We start from the raw sequence: 22655 nt of genomic DNA on the forward strand, positions 1-22655 counted from the left end.
GACCGTGTCCCAAAGTGGCTTTTCGGCGGCTCGATGATCGACACATCAAAATGGGTGGGGTGTGGGTTTGGGTTGGCCACGATTTTTTTGTGTGTTATTTCTTTCCGCGCTTCATTGATTCGATTTTGATGAACATGCAAGCATGTGTGGCCGTACGTGTGAGTGTTTGTGTGTGTGAGCTGATGAAAATCGAAATGATTATGATGTTGATGGCGGCTTCGCGATGGTGATGATGATGGTCAGGATCATGATTGCTTTTGTCTGTGTGCAGTAGATCGAACCGATTTTTCCTCTACTATGATGAACAATAACACTTAAGAGAAATGTAATGTGCAATTTTCTTAGTATAAATTAGTGTTATTAACATGTGCCTTTTACAAAACGGAGATTTTATCATCAAGAAATCAAAAAGAATTTTGTGTTGTCAATGGCATCCAGTTATGTATTTGTATGTGTTAATTCAATTTAAACTTTTTTTCTGATAGATTCTGATAGTTTTAGTGATAAAATCATTGATTACCAGACTGTCAAATATATACACTACACAGAAAAAAATGTGGATGTTGAAAATTGAATTGGTTGAATATAATCTTTTGTTTGAGTAATTTTACCTAAAAAGTGTGTTGAAATGAAACTGACGAAAATTCACCAGTTCCTGATATAATATAACAAGTTTTATTGGACATAAAATCTGTCACCAATTTCTGATGAATATTACCATATATTTTTTCTGTGTAAAATGAGTTATTTTTCATAGATTTATCGTTTTTTTTTTCTTTCAGCCTATACAAATTTCGTTCAATGTTTCTGTCGTGAATTTCTTAGATGTTCTATTGTGAAACTCTGAAACAAATTTCTTATGGCATCATATAAATTTGATTAGGAACCTAGAAAATAAATAATTTTTGACAGTTAAAATCAATGTTAAGAAGAAATAATTAAAAGCTTATGTAATGATTTTTAGCTATAGGAGATCCAAAGGCTTTAAAAATATTTTTAAAAATATGTGGTTTAAAATCGGCATGGTTTTATCTATCTTTTGAAAATGAAATTACGTGAAATTTTTTAGAAGCCGATACTTCTTGAGTTTTAAATCGGTGTTTCAAAAGGTTAAAAAAATAAAGCTTGCAATGGCCTTACCAAAGTTTTGAACATTTTTAAAATTATCACCCTTATTTTATGTTCTTGCATTATGGCTAAAAAATAATTGAAATTTTCTTCTATATTTTGGATGACAAACTACAGTTTTAGAAAGAAAAAAAACTTCAAATTTCACAGAGCTAAGTATTTTTTTTAACTTAAATTCAAACTGAAATTATTGCAATTTGATTATCAAAAGATCGGAGATTTTTTTTATAAAATTTCACAAAACTTAATGTTTAAAAAAAAACAAAGATATGATGTTTTTACAATTTGATTATCAAATGATTGAGAAAATCTCATTATTTTTTTTAAATATATATTTTTTTAAGCGAAATAAAAAACTCAAATTTGAAGTTTTTGCAAGATGGACACCAACTAATTTAGAAATTTTCACACGTTCAACAAAAGCGGATTCTTTGTAAATTCTAAAACTTTAAACAATACTTGAAAGCATTTTGAAAAGTATTTTTTTATAAACTTTATTTTTTTATGAATTTTTAAATGTTTTCAAAAATTATCTATTACAATCCAAATGATTAAGAACGACTCCGACTCCGGCTTTCTGAGTTAAGCCGACTCCAACTCCAAAACCTTCTAAGTATTAAGAATACCTTAAAAAAATGTATTCATAACATCACTCACATGTTCAGTTCACACTTGCGCGAATACCGTAAACCGGGTTTACATTGAAAAGTTGAATTAACTAGTTTTGCCTTTCTTACTAAAGAAAGGTATAGGTTTTACTTTAAACCAGGACGTCATTTCCATCTTCGTGAATATGTCGATTCAGCATGAATTTTAATCGGAAAAATCGTCAAAAAATCACACTGCATCGATATTCGACGCTCTATCGATTCACCTTGACAGAACTCGTCTATCTCCAACCCTCGAATTTTGAGAAAATAAATTCCGTGGAGGTCGAGTGATGTTCGTATGTGGTAAAATTTTGCTAAATTTTGTGTCGCGCCGTTCTCAGCTCCCATATATCCGATTTCGATTCTTCTAAATGCAGATGAAAGCTAGTGTGCTGAACCTGGGCGAGTTGCCGCGCAAATTTCGAAAAATCCATCTGTTTTCGGATGCGGCCAGACTTTTCAACAAAATACACAGTTTTCAAATGAAAATATGGTAAATTTTTTACATTTTCATATCTTTTATTTATCTAAAAAAATGCATTTTTCGAGCCCTACAACCTCCCAAATTTTCATCCAGATATTATGATATGGTTCTGGAGTTAGAGCCGTTTGATTGACCTACCATAAGAAAAAAAATCCCTAAAAAAATGTAAAAGCCCACCTGGTGACCTTCGCCAACATTTTTCATTTCTGATTTTATTCAAAATTTCTTGCTACATTCATAGTACAGACCATGAGTGAGCATCTGAAACAAATTCGACATCGATCGGCAATCCCGATCAATTTTTAGAACGATTTACTTTTTGCCTTTCTTACTAAAGAAAGGCATAGGTTTTACTTTAAGCCAGGACGTCATTTCCATCTTCGTGAATATGTCGATTCAGCATGAATTTTAATCGGAAAAATCGTCAAAAAATCACACTGCATCGATTTTCGACGCTTCGACGCTTCGTCGCCAAGTCGACAAGTTGTCAAGTTGAGCTTCGAATACTGGCGCGAGACTGCTGGCGCATATATTTGCTGGCTCGACTTATACTCGTTTGTAGTAGCTTGTCAACCGATGTTTCCTACAACATGTAAGATATCGTAGCTTTTCGGATTCTTTTGCCCTGTTTATTTTTGCATAACTGTCCAATGTTTATTTAAAAACTTTTGTGACATCCGGCTACAATCTATTTGTTTTCCGTGGGCTCCGAAAATCGCCTAAAAGTAGACTCAATTGTTTCATGATTTCGTAAGTTTATTTAACAGGGTTCATTGGATTTCAATAGGAGCTTTCTAAGCTTTTCATCGTTTATATCGTTTTCAAAGTTTTCAATGCTGGCGACGCCAATGGCTTTCTACCTAGGTACTCGTGATTGAGTGTGTAGTGGTGCGGTTGTAAAAATAGCTATCTCTGACTCTGTCACATTCGTAGAAGCTGAATGGCTATCTTCCCTGCACCGTGCGGCACATGCGGTTCACTTATACCTCGGTTTTTCTTTGCGCCTACCGCGGTGTGCGTTATCACTGGCGCATGTGAAGCTTGCTATGCTCGCGTTTGTCATAAACGCTTGTTTGATTAAGAATATGTACGATTTAAAATATTCTTTTGGTGAAAATGGCGTTTTTTTGTTTCTTTTGGAAATCATATCATTTATAATACTTTGCTTTCATCATACTTTCTTCTTCTTCTAAACAAAGTCAATGTTATGAATTGAAAGAAGTTCTACCATCGTTATATTCTTTAGTAAGAAAGGCTCTATCTCACCCCAGGTGGGATTAAATCGGGTTTTTTTTCATGTTTTCACAGTCACTTTTTCTTTTTTAGCATGTTTTTCACATTTTCCGCTATAGAATGATACCATTATCATTTATATTGTAAAACAAATGTATAGAGGCATAGTTTGGGCCACTACAAAAATTATTACATACTCATTTTTACTTAAAATATAGGAAATGTTAGTATAAAACACAGCCAAAGTTGGCCCCTAAAAAAATACATTTTTAAAAACACATAAAACAAGTCAAACTTCCAACCCTAAAATTTTCTGAAATTTGAAGAGTTCTTCTTTCCAATGCTTTTTTTGAATATCAAAAATTGGCTGAAAAATTGATTTTTGGCGATTTTTAAGATCGAATCCCGTCTAGAGGCGGGGTTGGGTAGTAGAGGGTTAGAAAGAGTTCAAATTGCTAAACGGACCTTATTATTGGATTATTTGGACAGTTTTACACTAATAACAGCCATAGTAAGTTTTTATGTTACAGGTTTCAAGCGTTATAGAAACAAAAATCAAAAATATGTTCAGATTTAAACGAATCCTCATTAGAACAAATTTCAAATAAAATTTAAATTTTGTTGTTTGAATAATTGGAACTTCTTAATAAATTAACCTGAAATTAACATTCATTTATAAAATGTTAATAAACCAACATTCAATTGTTTTTTTTAATAAAGCATTAAAAGTAACCTAGTCTTCCTGATCGATATGACATATAAAATCATGTTGTAGACTTTTAGTAATTAAATAAACAATTTTCATTCATTCATTCACTAGCTCTATTTAATTTATTTGAAAAGACGTACATGAGTGATTCTTGAGGAAATTCTTACCGGTTGAATTGAAATTCTGTCAATGTCACCAAGATGTATAGTATTTAAAAAAATGGATTTGTTCAACGATACTTTTAAGGAAAAGCACATTTAGAAATATGTAGAGAAATTGTAAACATTAAGATAATCGATAAATTAAATATATTCAATGATTATTAAAAAAATGGTTGTTATTTATTTTTGATATTTTTTGTCTGTTTCAAATATTTTCAACACGACACATTGATTATTTTCAATTTGCTTACAGACTGAGATTTTTTTAATGAAAAAAATGAGATATACTTGAAAACTCCAAGTAGAGCGTCCAATTTCCCGTCCCGGGAAAAAAATCCCGAGAATTCCCGGGATTTCCCAAAAAAAAATATGTCCCGTTTCCCGGGAAATTTGTAAATTTCCCAGGAATTCCCGAAATTCAAGCGGAAGTATACATTTTCTTAAATTTTTGGAACTATTTTTTGAAATTGCTCTGAAAAAATAATAAATGAACAAACTCAACATGATTTTGTTCAATTAAATGTATTGTTTTGTTTATATATAATTAATCAGATTATCAGAAATTATGATATCAGAATTATTTCTGATAATATTAATTTTTGAAGCAGCTGGGAATAGATCTTGCTTAATGAGTATTAAATTATTACAATAAGGTAAGCTTTTAACAGATTGATGTTATTTCATCAAAACAACATTAACTCGTTACCTTCAAATTAAAATTGAGATTTTTTTACGCTTTTGTTTACCATGATCAAATGAGATGAAAATCAAATTTGTGCAAAAAGAATTAATTCAATTGGTAGAATACCTAGCACTAAAAAAAAAACAATTTGAAGTAAAACAATTATGGAGCACTGGTGCAACTACAGTTGTTAGAGGGTTAAATGTGAAAAAATAGAAGACTTTTTGTGGAATGATGTTAATTTATCGTATAATTTAAATCATGTTGCATAATAATTCAAAAAAATCATTGAAAAATTACTCTCTATTGTTTGTTCTAAAAAAATGCAAAAATATATTCAAAGCTTGCTTCAAATATTTGAAAACATTGGGTTGTTTAGAGTAAAACAAACACTAAATAGCTTTACCATTTGTTCAAGAGCTGAAACCAGTATTTGTCATGTAAAATATAGTTTCTACATGTTTTTTGTTTTTCATTTCAATAAACTGGTCACAGAGGCAAGTTTAAAATTTCTCATCAAAAAATACCAAAAAACATTTTTTTTTGTAGTTGAATGATATTTTACAAGCAGTCGAGCTGTTAATTGATCTTCTCACTTATTTAAACCATTAATGGTGATGTCCTATACAATTTTGTTGCATAATATTAATCAAAACCAAGATCATAACAATTTTCAATAAATTTAAAATTTCCCGGGAATTCCCGGGATTCCCCGGGAAATTGGACGCTCTAACTCCAAGACATTAGTGTTGAGACAGGCGGGAATTTCTCAACCGGGCACCGGTTCCGTCAGCAGGGTAAATAAAACTTTTTTATTCACCACATGCTACAAAACTGTAATTTTATTTACAATTAATTACAGCTAACAACGTTCACAATAAACAATAAACTTACATTTACGGTGTCTTTTCGCAGCTACTTTCTTAGCTGCGCCCGTGCTCCCGCTTGCTCAGATAGTTTTCAACTTCTGATCGATCGCCAAGCGACAGCACGGGCACCAGTCAAAACGAAAACAAACACTAATACTAACGCAGTACGAGGGGATTGCTTCGGCCGTATTTGGGACGTGCTCCGTCGCAACAATTAGCTATCGGGCAAAAAGATGTGTGTACTTTTTTTAGAATGATTTTGATAAAATTTGGTCAAACTTGCATTGAAGGAATACATAAATAAAAGCAAAAAGAGGCAGTCAATAATCAATTGAATATTTTTATAAAATTTGGTTGCTCAACCACAATTGTTCAATATTTTATGAGTTATGACACTATAAACATAGGTAGGAGAGGATTAACAAGTTATCATTTAGTGATCATAGTGAAAAAACACAATCAGAGCACAATCAGGCTGAAAACAACTGTTGAATAATTCAATCAAAAACGACAAATTCAATGTCAGCAAAAGCATCAAATGCGTTCAAGCACGATCGATTAACCACAGTCACATGAAAAGCAAAATTGATTTCTACCAGCTTTCCTCGGTGTACCGAGCGCCCAGTAAGAAAACCTCTGTCGGACCGATATAAACATGATGTACGAGTGAAAGCATTTCCATTGTGAGGGGCGCATCTTGCCAGTTGAAGCATAACAATCCGGCCATATCGTTTGGACCAGGTGACCGTGACGGAGGAAGCTCTGTGGGACTGGCACTTGGAGGCCGGGCCGTACACCGGTTAAGTGAACCAATTTCTTTCTTGTGCTTGGAGTTCCGACAATATGAGTAAGTGATTTTGAGGGAACGGTTTGGAACTTGGCGATGATGACTCACGCGGTTTGTGATTGTAGCCGAGTGGTGGAAAACTAATTATCATTTTATATGGGTTGATAGCACTTTGAATCAATTATTCAATCGAATCCGATTAGGTGTGACGGAGAGAAGAAGGTTTGATATAAAATAACTTTGCAGAATATGTTTTATTCACAGCGAAATCGACATTGGTACATTGGTTTCAGCCTTGTTCGACCTCTTCAACATTAAATTGTTTTTTTTTTACAAATCTAGGTCATGCATTTTGGTGGAGATGACAAAGCTCTCTATAATGTAAGTTGATTTGATCACTATCACGATGATTGTGACCTTCCTGCTTTAAAAAAAAAAAACGTAGAACACAACATTCTGATCATTTACAAGCTGTGGCAAGATAGTACAACTACGACAACATATAATCATTTCCGGATCATAGTTTAGCTGTCATTTTTCGGAAAATCAAAAGTAAAAACTTGTTTGACATCTAAGATAACTCATCTCACCTAGACGAACCAGTTGATCACTCCAAGGCATTTTAACCCCGCCCTGATCAATGACCAAAACTGGTATGCTCGTTAAGTCATATCGATATCTTTTGCTTCCTTCCTTTCCTTCCAGACTGCTGCTTTTTTCTCACTCTCGAGCAGTTGCGTAATACGCCAAAGACCAATAGTTTTTATGGGAAACGGAAGAAATGGTCTTCTACGCGCGTTGTCCACGTAATTAGAAAGTGTCCATACCGGTCTCTAGTTGCTCGCACCTGGTTGAACATAACCCAAGCCCCGGGTATTAGCTACTAGTTTGAAGCTCGATTTTTTACGACTCTGCTGCTCAACCGCTAATTTTCCGTCTCAAGATTTATTACATACTCGTGGTTTTGCAGAACTGCACTAAACATTAAGGACATCACTAGCCTCCAGCTCGCCGACTCCAACCTCCAAAGGTGATCGCTCAGATCTGCAAAGGTACACCACCTCGACGTTAAATTTTCTCTAATTAACGAAGCAAGGTAAACCCCGCCATCAGAAGCTCGAGATGTGATTAGTGCCGCAATATTTAGTTCCTCACCGGTACGGTGGTGGTGGTGGTTATTGGGCGACTCCGTGCCAGCGGGGCTGCAAAACGTGACTTCACGCGCCTCTAATGTCTCACAGTCTGGGCCGGCAATGACCGTGAGCGAATCGGCTGCCAATTCCATTTCAAATCTTCGCACACAAATCTTCGACCGTCATTGGGCGTGTGAGCGCAAAAAAATTAACGATAAAAACAAATTACTTTTTTGACGTAGACTTACGTCTTTGTCGAAGGTACTGGGGTGTCATTCCAAAAAACCCGGGCCGAAGGCCCTGGATTACTGCGTCATCCGTCAAACGCTTATATCTTCCTTCCCTCTAATCGAATCGACACGATTTATGTGCCATTCGATTCGAAAATTATTCAGCAATTTGCTATAAAACTTTCATTGTTGGCAAAATAGTTTAACTATTGAAACAATTGAATGTTTTAAAATGTTTTCAAAATGCAGAGATTTTGCAAGCAAAATGAGCGCTTCCCACTCACGGACGGGAATGTCAAGTACCTATTTTGAGGGAAAATCATCCGAGCAACGCGACCGAGTGTCGGTCGCGAAAAGGAGGGGAAGTAGCGGGCCGAAATCATACATAAGAACGTGCGCCAGAGCCCATTCCATCATTCACGTCTCAGACGTCGGACCGGCAGCAGCAGCAACAGCAGCAGGAAAGCTCAGCCCAGAGCAGCAGCAGCAGGAGAGAGACCAGAGCAGCAGCAGGAAAGCTCAGCCCAGAGCAGCAGCAGCAGGAGAGAGGGACCAGAACTGGAAAAGAAGTGCGCATCGCCTTCTCGTCGTCACCGTCAGCCAGTTGCCTCTCGATGGCCGGACCGTTTGGATCTTTCGTGGTTGCTGTGGTTCGGATGTGCTTCAAACCCCATCCCTCGTCCCACCCGGGACGAGGCATCAACAAGATGAGGCGCGCGCCTGCTGCCTTCCGCCGAAAAGCCTCTCGTGGGTCAAGCCTTGGTTGTTAAACAATCGGGACATCCAACTAGCTCGTCGCATTCGCGGCGAGCGCTTCTGAAAGATTTACGTCTCATCAAATTCTAGTGTTGAAAGAGTTGCCCTCGTCCCACCCGGGACGAGGCAGCGAGCTAATTTCAATTTCGGGGGCGACGGATTGCACAGCTTTCTGAGGCTGCTCTCGCCCCCAACCCCTATGCCCCCTCTCCCCCTCCCCCCATTCGGCTCGCTAAAATTCCTTCGTCTCTTTCTTTCCTCTCTTTGCCGTTCGAATGGGTGTTCCTTCCAATATATATAGCTAATTCTTCAAATTAATATATGGAAAACCCACATGTCCACATATCTAAATTTTACGTAAGTCTACGCCATTCCGGTTATGTCTGTGACATAACTACTTTGACTTTTTTAATCGAAGACGGCTTTCGTGCACTCGTCACCGTCTTTAAATTGGAAGACTGACTGATTAACCCTTAGATGAAGGTTTTTATAATTGAATATGATTTTAAAGGTTTACACAGTGCATCAGATTCTTCGTGACACATAGGAGAAATTCTCTACGAAATCAGTATTTTTTCTTAAATTTTAATTTTTGTATTTTTCAATCGGACTGACTTTTTTGGTGCCTTCGGTATGCCCAAAGAAGCCATTTTGCATCATTAGTTTGTCCATATAATTTTCCATACAAATTTGGCAGCTGTCCATACAAAAATGATGTATGAAAATTCAAAAATCTGTATCTTTTGAAGGAATTTTTTAATCGATTTGGTGTCTTCGGCAAAGTTGTAGGTATGGATAAGGACTACATTGGAAAAAAATGATACACGGTAAAAAAAATTTGGTGATTTTTTATTTAACTTTTTGTCACTAAAACTTGATTTGCAAAAAAACACTATTTTTAATTATTTTTTTTATTTTTTGATATGTTTTAGAGGAAAAACTGCGACTATTTTCAAAAAAGTCACCTAAAAATGGATTTAACTTGAAAACGGTGCACTTTATTAAAATTTCACTAGTGTGGGAATTTAGGGCCAGCCATACTGGCCAGCCCTTGATGAGGGTGGTGATATTGAATGATGTGAACTCTGTCGATGCTCAGAACTAACTGCTTTTATTTTACTAAAACTATTCCAAGCGCGTTGGTTCTTTACCTGCTTCGAACCCACGCACTGTTTATTGCTAAGACAAGACGAAAGAGGACGAGAGTAATAAAAACGAGACTCAAATAAGGACCTCATCGTTCCTTTTTCGTCTCTCTTTCACCTCTTCGCAATGTGATCTTAGCATGTGGCCGTGATTGCCACATCACTCACCCCTATACTAAAAAAAAGTTGTTAAACTTTTTTTTACTAATTCCCTATTATTGAATGTATGTATTGAATGAGTGTTTAATTTAATCTATTAATTTGTTTCCTTTCGATCAACAGTTTTGTTGAATGTTAACCTAACCTGTTCTGAATTGCTTTCAAATTGAAATGAGAAGAAGACTCAGAGCAATCCTTGTTTGCAACATTGCTCTGACATCCCTTCCCCCATAATTAAGATTGAAGACCTCATTTCTGAAATCCAATAAAAAACAAAAAAAAAATATTCGAAGTTTTATGTCATCTTTAACAATGTTGAAATCAATTGATTTAAAGAGCTTTTTGTTTTATAACAAAACAACAAAAATGTATCTGAAAATTTTACCTCAGCAAAACATCAGCATACACTCCAACTCTATTTCTAGATGGTCAGGACATCATTTGTGAAAGCACACTAACCTCTACGGGTGTGTCTGCATTTAGCCAAGCAACTACTTGTTCACAAACCTGCCTGCCGTAACGACTGTCGTACATTGACGTTCAGTTTAAGTTTAAGGACTTTAGTCTTACGCAATTTTAACATGGAAGATCATTGACTCATTTTTAGAGTTTGACTGACTTTAGCCGGAATTTACCCGTCCATGATTTGCTGCCTTGCCTTTTATTAATGAAAAATTGATTTCCAAAATTGTAAAAGAATCAATAGCTTCGTTGATGATTGAATGATTATATTTGCTGAATTTACAAACAAAAATAGTTAATTCACTTTGAAAGCCCAATCAGAAATTTTAAACTAAACACTCTCATACCTTAAATAGATCTTAAATTGTTGCCTGCCTTTGATGACTGACGCCAACGTTGTTGAAATGCTGTTCCGTTGAGAAATGTCCACGGCTCCGTGATGAAGTTGCAGACTCGATCTTCGGCTTTATTTGGTCCTTCTGGCTCCACCACGCTGATATCAACTTCCGTCGCCGGCGAAATACTTCTCAGGAACTCAGGAACACTTTCAAAATTACTTTAAAAAAAACCTCGGTGTGGGTTTTTCCGTTGCTGCCACCATTGTGGGAATTTAGGGCCAGCCATACTGGCCAGCCCTTGATGAGGGTGGTGATATTGAATGATGTGAACTCTGTCGATGCTCAGAACTAACTGCTTTTATTTTACTAAAACTATTCCAAGCGCGTTGGTTCTTTACCTGCTTCGAACCCACGCACTGTTTATTGCTAAGACAAGACGAAAGAGGACGAGAGTAATAAAAACGAGACTCAAATAAGGACCTCATCGTTCCTTTTTCGTCTCTCTTTCACCTCTTCGCAATGTGATCTTAGCATGTGGCCGTGATTGCCACACTAGAGTTCTTTTTGATTGAAAATTTGATTTTACATCGAAAAATGAAGTTGAAAATTTGTGCGACCAATGTTTCGATTTTTTGGAAAAAAATCAGTATTGATTCAAAAATTCATAACTCGCTCAAAGATTTTTTGCACAACCTGGAAATTTCTGAAAAGTTGGCATTTTATGTCCTCTAAAACATATCAAAAAATAAAAAAAATAATTAAAAATAGTGTTTTTTTGCAAATCAAGTTTTAGTGACAAAAAGTTAAATAAAAAATCACCAATTTTTTTTACAGTGTATCATTTTTTTCCAGTGTAGTCCTTATCCATACCTACAACTTTGCCGAAGACACCAAATCGATTAAAAAATTCCTTCAAAAGATACAGATTTTTGAATTTTCATACATCATTTTTGTATGGACAGCTGCCAAATTAGTATGGAAAATTATATGGACAAACTAATGATGCAAAATGGCTTCTTTGGGCATACTGAAGGCACCAAAAAAATTTCAGTCGGATTTAAAAATACAAAAAAAAATCGAATGACCGAAATCTGGGAGAACTGCTCTTAGAACAAAAAATTTCGTTTAAAGATTTCGTTTTTTTTTCTAACTTTGCAGGGTTATTTTATAGAGTGTGATAATGTTCTAAAAAGTTGTAGAGCTGACAATTACAAAAATTTTGATATGAAAGCATAAGGGGTATGCCTGTAAACATTTTACTTTAACATTCCAACGCCCAAGGCTCCAAAAAAGTTGGAACGGTAACTTCAACTCGCTGGTTCTCGAGCATAACTCACCCAATCAAGATAATTCTTCTTTCCAGTGATTTGTTAAGATGTCTAGATGATTCTAGATCTTTGCAGAACTTAATTTGATCAAATCTGTAATTTTTGCAATCAAAAACATCGTTCCAACTTTTTTTTTCGTGAGTAAAAAAAAATTCCCTAAAAATTTCGCGGAGGCAGTCTTTTTAAAAAAGGTGGAACGATGTTTTCGGTCGCAGAAATTACAGATTTGTTCAAATCAAGTTCTGCAAAATTTTAGGATCATCTAGACATTCTTACAAATCCCTGGAAACAAGATTCGTCCCGATTGGTTGAGTAATGCCCGAGAACCAGCGAGTTGAAGTTGCCGTTCCAACTTTTTTGGGAGGCTTGGGCGTCCGTGTAAGTTTGACATCCGTTGGGCGTTCCAGTGTTAAAGTGTATCATTATTCCTAATTTTTTCTCGTACTCGCCTACGACTTTGCTGAATACACAATATTGATCTGAAAACTCCTTTCCGAGGCACAGATTTTTTTTTTATCGATTTTGCTTTATTATCTAAATTTTGAGTTACAAAATAAATAAAGATGCCAAGAACGCCTTCCTCTGTTCACTTCTTCTTCTGCAACTTCGCTTGTTCTTCAGTGACTCGTACTGATCGTGGAACCTTTGTCTTCTCCGGGGATGAATCGGAACCTTTCTCGTTTTGTTTCTTTGCGTCTTTGAGCATGGATCGGAGACGTTTTTTGGAAATCGATCTTCCCTGATCTGTCAAATCCAGAGAGTCATCAATTTCCTTGGGTACCGGTGCGTCGGGAATTTCGGGACTTGAGCTGAAGGGCAGCTCCTCCAATGAACCTCCGTCCTCGATTGTGGGCTCTTTGATATTTCTTGCACAACCGGGGGATTGCACAACAGCTGGGACTGGGGTTAACACGGGTTCGACGGCTGTCTGATTTTGCTGAATGGCTGGGAACTGATTTTTGTCCGAGAATTGCATCGCTTCTGCATAAGTGCTAGGTCGACCGCCTGCCGATTTCCGTTTTGGGCAATCAACCTTGATATGCTCGGCACTGTCACATGAGTAGCATTTGTTGATTATTCCATCATAAAACACCCTCAGCTGAAAGTGCTGTACGTGGAGCTGGCACGGAATCTCTTTCGAGATCTCCATGTGCACCCCACGCACACCGTTCAGGATTGGGTATCCTGTGTCAGGACCGTACCGCTCACGCACTGTCTGATGAATCCTTCCGGAAGTTGCCTCGGCCCGTTGAGAAAGAGACTTGAACCGTTGCGCCACTGTCATACAAAAACGCGTCGCTGGATGGACATTCCAGCAATGCAGCCGTCATGAGCTCCTCTGTTTTAAATTTTACATAGACACAGTGCTCGCGGGGTGCCCGGAACATGGCCACTAATGATTCTGCGAGCCATCGACGCTTCTGGAGGAAGCCGAAGATTTCACTGTCCGTTGGCATCTTCGAAGTTGCTGTAAACTGCAATTTGATGCAGTTTGTGTGTACACTGGATGAGTCCATTGTGTGTGATCACTCAAGGCCACACAAAACAAAGCATTGGTGAGCAATAGAAATCTGGATCTTTTTGACGAGAGCAGACACAAAACACGTCTACCACCGAAGACTTGAGAAGGCGAACTGATTTTCGAATACTTATATACCATTTAAGTATGGACAGCTGCCAAAATTTTATGGAGACTTGTTTGGACAACCAAAGATTCAAAATGGCTTCTTTGGTAACTTCCAAAAAAAGTCTATCATAATATCATGAAAATGGTTGATTTTGTAGAGAATTGCTCTACTACGGCTTATTAATTTAAATAGAGACGTAAATTTACAAAATTTCCTTATAAGGTCACTAATACGCAAAAAGCGAACAGACATTTATTAAGTTTTTAATACTTAAAATATAAAATACCCAGAATATGACACAATCTTTCAAAACTTCACTCAACAAGCGGAACATTTTGCTACGGGATTTTCTAAGCCTCGAGCAAATTTGAAGATGAAGTTTGTATGGAAGTTTTTGAAGATAATGTATGAAGAAATCCTTTTTTTTGTGCAGTAATGCTAATGCTAAAATGTATGGAGAAACCCCTTTTAATATTTTCTTGTATAACAGAATTTCAAAACCAAACATTACCAAGAAGTTTTATCAATTTAATTTGAATATTATTAATTATATTTGGTAAATGTAAACATGTTAAGAAATATCTAACTAAAAATATTATTATACTGATTTCCTGATTAGACAAATTGCTTGAAAGCATTCTTCACAATAATGTGTGCTTTTTAGCACTTAAGCCTGCAGCATTAAAATTCCTCAATAAATCCGAAGGACAAATATGCTGAGCGAACCCTGCCTTCCAAGAATGATCCAATGCAACCAAAAAAATAAAAGATCGTTCAAACAAACAAAAAATCCATCCACCCATCCAAACAGGTTTGCGATGATCCATGAGGCGAAAAATTCCACCACAAAACCCTGTCAATATAAACACCGTAACATATTAAAGGCAGCAGCATCCATTATGCCTCCCCCAACCCCCTTCTCCACACCCGAGTCGCTCTTCAAAACGACCAAGTGCAAAACGCCCCCCGAAGGTTACGAGGACATCAAGATATTCAATGTCCACGGGGCAGGTCATCAACAATCGAGGATTGATGCAGTCAAACGGGTTTTTTCGGACGAACTTCTTGGAGGTCTCCGTTTTAAGTTTGCAGATTTTTTAAATTTGAAAGAACAGGCATTTGGTTCAAGCGAATTACAGAGAAGAAAAAGTTTTTTTTAATATGACTCTAGATTGGATAATAATTACCGAAACGTCCTTCAAATACTAAATCTTTTTAATTAGAAACTATAACCATGAAGCAACCCTTCCCCTTAATTGCTTATAATAAATCACCGTGTGCGTGATCGCTTCACCAACCTATAACCACAAACTTTAGCACTGATGTTTGAACAATTGATACCATCAACGTCGATCAAAACTACCCACACTCGAGTGGTTGATGGCAGCAGAAGCGACTTACTGTGAAACCTGTGCGCACAGGTCAAGCGAACCTGACCTGGTCAAGCCCCCGAAACTGTGATGAATCCTCCTAGAGATACGGACTCACTCTTACGAAAAATGATCACAATTTGAAACCACCTCTTCAAAGTATAAATCAGTATTTTAGTAGTTTTTAATTGTTTCCTGAAACGAAGTCTGCCTGATGAATGTTATCTTGATTATCAGCCAATTTATCAACCAAAATCAATACTTTCCAATCGTCCCAAAGAATCAACCAATCAAGTAAAACTTAAACGTTGATGAACTCCAAAAAACGGCCGATGATTACGGCGGAGCTTCCACCCCTCCACACCACCTTCCTCCCCAGAACTCCAAAGCCAAAACCGGCGGCGTCGGTAATGACACTGGCGATGGTGATGAGCATGACTGGGGCTGGTTCACAGGTTGCCACTACTGGCCCGGAGATTGAAGTTGATTGGAGGAGAGCTGCCGGCCGGCCGGTCGGTCATCATCATCTCCCCAAATCTCCATGTGAAGTCCATGTGTGTGATGCGGCATGCTGACCACGTGGTGCAATGGAGAGAGGGAAGCCTGAGGGGGTTGAGGATTGTTGTGGCTCGATATGAGGTAACAGGTTTTTTTTTTCGGGGGGTTCCGTAAATTGCGTGCCGAGTTATTTAAAGATTTATTAACGATTCTCTGCTTGCCTTGCCTCTTTCTTTCGTCTCGATCGTGATGTCATATGGGAAGAATGGCGTTGATGGAGATTTGTTTTTTCTTTCTTTTTCGGGGAGAGCCTTAAATTGACACTCGTACAGTTGCTGTCGTAGGTTAGGGATCCAGATGACTATTTGATTTGGGGTTCGTTGAATTGTTTTGATGAAAACACTACTGATAAAAATGATAAAATTATTTTTAATCTTATTGAATAAAAATATGATAATAATCATAGACAGATTTTTGGAATCTTTGTTTCAAAGTTTCTTAAAATTTACTTTCAGGTCTAAACTTGCTTTAAATATTTTTAGTTAATAATAGAAAAATGATTCTTATGACCATACAAAAATTGTACGCTGGTTAGACTCTTCTAGGGAAAAAAAAGAACACCCTTAAAAATCACTTGATTTTTAAATAAACATTTTATCACAAAACTCGAATTTAACAAACTTGCCCCCATCGACTTTTTCTTTTTTGCCTTCCTCACCTCACTGAGGCAAGGCTATAAAATCACTCAAAAATTGAACTTTTTAAATAAGCCTCCAAGATATACCTTTACGTATACATATCGGCTCAGAATCAAATTCTGGACAAATGTCTGTGCGTGTGGATGGACGTAGAATTTTTTTTCTCACTCACTTTTCTCGGAACTGCACGGAGAAAAAAGAGTTCCCAAAATCGTGAACACCAGTTCATGAAATTGGGAACCACGAACAAAGTGTTCAAATGCCATGGTACGATATTCAAAAACGTACCATGGAATTTGAACACTTTGTTCGTGGTTCCAAATTTCATGAACGGGTGTTCACGATTTTGGGAACTCTTTTTTCTCCGTGTGGCTCGACCCATTTTGTCCGGATCTATGTTTTTGGATTAGTCTTCTTTCGATCGTCGATATCTTGGAAACAATTGATCCGATTCTCAATGTCTAACAATTATACCTTTTGTGGAATTTTCTTATTCCTTTGAAAAAAATATTTTCAGAATTTCAAAACCACGTTCACCAAGTTTAAAGCACTTTTCAAGAGTTTTTTGGGATGTGGAAACACCTAAAAATATTTTTTTTCGAAGAGATACAACATTACTCGGAGGTTTCTTTTTTGGCATTGAAAATTGGATTAATGATATTGTCGATTTAAAACGAGGGCAATCGTGTAGCGATTGGAAATATATTTTTGTCCTAATTTTGCATTTCTCAGATACCACAGGCCAGATCAACAAAGACAATAAATAAAACAAGAATTTACATGGAAAGGAACAAGGACAAAGACCATGTACTCTGTTTTAGAAATTAAAAAAGGATTTTAACTTGAAAACAGTGCCACTTACCAAAATATCACAAAAGTACTTTTTGATTGAAAATAGAATTTTACATCCAAAAATAATCTGAAAAACTTTTCAATTGTTTTTTCAACCTAAAACTAAAATTAACATTACACAAAAAATATTACCAGGCTGAAATAAAAAACTAACTTAATCCACCTATGTGGTTGATGCCTTCCTCACTCTTTTCCAACAATGGGTGGTATGTGATATGATGGGACACAAAGTTCGTCTAGTTTCGTTAAGTTCCGGAATCCAAAAACACATATATCACTCAAGGGCTCATAAGTGGTATCATAAGTGGTCAGAACTCGAAACAAGGTTGCCAGATCTTCAATGTTTTAGACTCGTTGGAAAGGTCTTTCGATTACCTTACCAACGATGGGTCGGATGATGGATCCGGACATTGTTTACATACATTTAAATGAGATCCGGCTACAAAAAAGTACATAAATATCACTAAAGTGGTTATAACTCGAGACAGGGTTGCCAGATTATCAATGTTGTGGACTCGTTGAAAAGGTCTTTCAATTACCTAACTAACGATGTTTAGCATGATGATGTTTGGTTCAGTTTACTGCCATTTATTTCACTTCCGAAAATATGCGAAAACACATTTTTATACATAACTTTTGAACTACTTATCGAAACTTCAAACAATTCAATAGCACCGTATGGGACCCTAAACCAAGTCGAATGCGACTGGTTTGGTCAAAATCGGTTCAGCCAGTGCTGAGAAAACTGAGTGACATTATTGGTCACATACACACACACATACCCACACACATACGCACACACATACACACACACATACACACACACATACACACAGACATTTGTTCAGTTTTCGATTCTGAGTCGATATGTATACATCAAGGTGGGTTTTCGAGCTTTAAATAAATAGTTCAATTTTAGAGCAGGATTATAGCCTAACCTCATTGAGGAAGGCAAAAATGTCAAAAGTGAGAAAATAACAAAGCATGAGAACATTTTTTTTTGCTAATGTTTCTTTTATCCGAAGGTTTTCATCAAAACTTTGGTTCATCGAGACTGGATTATAGTTTAAAGGTTGGCGATTTTGATCCTCTAAAACATATAAAAAAAACGTTACTTAATCTACCAGAAGGTGGTTGCTGCCTTCCTCCTAAAATCCTTGCAACCACACACTACGAAAGCTTTGGCTAACGCTTACTTAGCAAAGACACTATACATCTGAGTGCTGCCATCTATGATAAATTTAATGAACCATTTGAAAGCACCGCAGTGTTTGTGTGCGTGCATATAGCGGAAAGTTCCGCAGCTATCCGCCGGAGATTTCAGAATATGTAAATAATGACCCTTTTTTGTATCAACCAAAACAATTTTTCGAACATAACTTTTAAAGTACTGCACCAAACCGGATGAAATTAAAAAAAGACTTATAGTACCTGAAGACTAATCCAAAAACATAGATCCGGACAAAATGGGTCGAGCCACACGGAGAAAAAAGAGTTCCCAAAATCGTGAACACCAGTTCATGAAATTGGGAACCACGAACAAAGTGTTCAAATGCCATGGTACGATTTTCAAAAACGTACCATGGAATTTGAACACTTTGTTCGTGGTTCCAAATTTCATGAATGGGTGTTCACGATTTTGGGAACTCTTTTTTCTCCGTGTGGTGTGGTGCAGTACTTTAAAAGTTATGTTCGAAAAATTGTTTTGGTTGATACAAAAAAGGGTCATTATTTACATATTCTGAAATCTCCGGCGGATAGCTGCGGAACTTTCCGCTATATGCACGCACACAAACACTGCGGTGCTTTCAAATGGTTCATTAAATTTATCATAGATGGCAGCACTCAGATGTATAGTGTCTTTGCTAAGTAAGCGTTAGCCAAAGCTTTCGTAGTGTGTGGTTGCAAGGATTTTAGGAGGAAGGCAGCAACCACCTTCTGGTAGATTAAGTAACGTTTTTTTTATATGTTTTAGAGGATCAAAATCGCCAACCTTTAAACTATAATCCAGTCTCGATGAACCAAAGTTTTGATGAAAACCTTCGGATAAAAGAAACATTAGCAAAAAAAAATGTTCTCATGCTTTGTTATTTTCTCACTTTTGACATTTTTGCCTTCCTCAATGAGGTTAGGCTATAATCCTGCTCTAAAATTGAACTATTTATTTAAAGCTCGAAAACCCACCTTGATGTATACATATCGACTCAGAATCGAAAACTGAACAAATGTCTGTGTGTATGTGTGTGTATGTGTGTGTGTATGTGTGTGCGTATGTGTGTGGGTATGTGTGTGTGTATGTGACCAATAATGTCACTCAGTTTTCTCAGCACTGGCTGAACCGATTTTGACCAAACCAGTCGCATTCGACTTGGTTTAGGGTCCCATACGGTGCTATTGAATTGTTTGAAGTTTCGATAAGTAGTTCAAAAGTTATGTATAAAAATGTGTTTTCGCATATTTTCGGAAGTGAAATAAATGGCAGTAAACTGAACCAAACATCATCATGCTAAACATCGTTAGTTAGGTAATTGAAAGACCTTTTCAACGAGTCCACAACATTGATAATCTGGCAACCCTGTCTCGAGTTATAACCACTTTAGTGATATTTATGTACTTTTTGTAGCCGGATCTCATTTAAATGTATGTAAACAATGTCCGATCCATCATCCGACCCATCGTTGGTAAGGTAATCGAAAGACCTTTCCAACGAGTCTAAAACATTGAAGATCTGGCAACCCTGTTTCGAGTTCTGACCACTTATGATACCACTTATGAGCCCTTGAGTGATATATGTGTTTTTGGATTCCGGAACTTAACGAAACTAGACGAACTTTGTGTCCCATCATATCACATACCACCCATTGTTGGAAAAGAGTGAGGAAGGCATCAACCACATAGGTGGATTAAGTTAGTTTTTATTTCAGCCTGGTAATATTTTTGTGTAATGTTAATTTTAGTTTTAGGTTGAAAAACAATTGAAAAGTTTTCAGATTATTTTTGGATGTAAAATTCTATTTTCAATCAAAAAGTACTTTTGTGATATTTTGGTAAGTGGCACTGTTTTCAAGTTAAAATCCTTTTTTAATTTCTAAAACAGAGTACATGGTCTTTGTCCTTGTTCCTTTCCATGTAAATTCTTGTTTTATTTATTGTCTTTGTTGATCTGGCCTGTGGTATCTGAGAAATGCAAAATTAGGACAAAAAAATATATTTCCAATCGCTACACGATTGCCCTCGTTTTTAAATCGACAATATCATTAATCCAATTTTCAATGCCAAAAAAGAAACCTCCGAGTAATGTTGTATCTCTTCGAAAAAAAATATTTTTAGGTGTTTCCACATCCCAAAAAACTCTTGAAAAGTGCTTTAAACTTGGTGAACGTGGTTTTGAAATTCTGAAAATATTTTTTTCAAAGGAATAAGAAAATTCCACAAAAGGTATAATTGTTAGACATTGAGAATCGGATCAATTGTTTCCAAGATATCGACGATCGAAAAGTTAGGGTTATTGAATTGCACACAGAAATATAAATTTTAAATTTGAGATTTAAAAAACGTTGTTTTGTGCAAATTTTGGTATTTTTTTAATAAAATCTTAAAAATGGGACCATCCACAAACCACGTGGACACTTTTTTGAAAATCTCAATCCCCCCCCCCCCCCAAAGTGGACATTTTCCATACAAATAAAATCTTTTCTTTATGGAGCGTGGACAATCGCAAACAACCCCCACCCCCCTTCCCTCCTAGGTGACCACGTGGTTTATGGATAGTCACAATGTAGTGTAAATCTATAAAAAAAAAGTTTCTCGTAATGTGATTCCCATGTTGCAAATTATGCAAATTTAGGTGTTTTAAAACGGCATTTTGAGCAATTGTTTGAGTACATATACTTTTAAACTTCCTACAGCATAAAAAAATATTTAAAAAAAACAACTTTCTACAACCGAAACTAAAAAATAAACTAATAAGAGTCTAAAAAAAATAGACAAAAATACGGAAATATTTTTTTTGATTCATTATTTTCCAAAAAATTTAAAACGCTCGACAAAAAAAAACAGAATTATTTCTAATAAAAAAATCAAATATGCAATACAAATGAACTTCATATTGTCTGGTTGTTTATTCTATTGTGTCTGTCGGATAACTTCCGTCCTCCGCGAATTCTTGATGACAATTGAAAAACCAGCTCGATCGGCAACACTGGTTGCTGCGATCGACTCACCAACGCGACACCCCTCGTCGCCGCCTGCGACGACGCAAGGAACGATCGAGAAGGTGGGAATTGGCGCGCAACGAATGCGCGCAAAACGAGCAGCAGAAGGAGAGAACGAGAGAGAGAGAGAAGTGGAGATTTTCACTCCAGTTCGCGACGCGTACAAGTAAAGACGTGTTCTTGTAAATACAGATCAGAAATACAAAGTTTTTGTTAGGAAAAGTGAATTCCGCAAAGTGTTTTTGATCACCCGGAGAAAATCCCTAATACAGTCCACCCGAAGATCTAGTTGGGAGATTTGGCCCCAACATTTGGTCCTTACGAGCCGGATAGACAGTGCCTATCGTTCCGGTAAGTTCGTCGGAATCGGAGAATTCCGGAGTGTCGCGAGGAGTGAAGTGTCCGGAAGTCGCTAATCCCGGAGGGCGTTTCACGTGGCCCGAACAGCGTGAAAGTGACGCGGTTGTGTGGAGGTTCCAGCAACGCGCGAGACAGTGCACCGGAAGAGGTCGGATTGGCCGCCGGTAGTGCGAAGTGCCGACAGTGGTCGCGATTGGCCACCGAAGCAGAACATTGCGTGGACGGTAGCGTTGCTACTCGAGCAGAAAAGTGCGTGGAAGGTGGTTCGAGAAGACCACCCGAGCAAAGTGAAAAAGTGTTCGGTGAAGAGAGCGTGGGCCGCCATCTTGGAAACGCCAGCAAGAGAGTGTTCGGCGAGAAGAGAGTGTGCGCCGCCATCTTGGAATCCGAAGAAAATAAAAGAAGTGAGAAGCTGCATCCCGGCGGATGTGGCGTAGTTTCTTGGGGTTGAACACCGAGCCGAAAGTTGAGCCGGAAGAAAGTGAGGAATCTGAGCAGGAAGCCAGTGTTCAGAAGAAACCGGAACCGGAAGACCGTAAGCCCGTGGTGCATCAATTTCCGCTGACTCCGAAGCAACGGCACGCGGAGAGCAAGCGGAAAATGGCGGACGAGGAAGTGCAGGCGTTGCTGAACAGGCGCGGACATGTCAAGGGCAAGCTGACGCGGGTCAGGACTGTTCTCGGCCAGCCTGGAATCCCAGCATCGCGGATCGTAGTCTGCAAGGCGAACGCTGAAAAGTACTACGGTGAGTACAACAGCTTGAACAATGATATTATGGACG

The 22655-nt window shown here is 37.3% G+C and overlaps 1 protein-coding gene across 1 annotated transcript in view; it reads left to right on the plus strand.

The window, feature by feature from the left end:
• The window catches only part of LOC6052487, a 170880-nt gene that overhangs the window by 11405 nt on the left and 136820 nt on the right, over positions 1 to 22655 (plus strand). The window lies entirely within an intron of this gene.

This window comes from Culex quinquefasciatus, chromosome 2 (assembly GCF_015732765.1).
Source record: "Culex quinquefasciatus strain JHB chromosome 2, VPISU_Cqui_1.0_pri_paternal, whole genome shotgun sequence".
Lineage (NCBI taxonomy): Eukaryota > Metazoa > Arthropoda > Insecta > Diptera > Culicidae > Culex > Culex quinquefasciatus.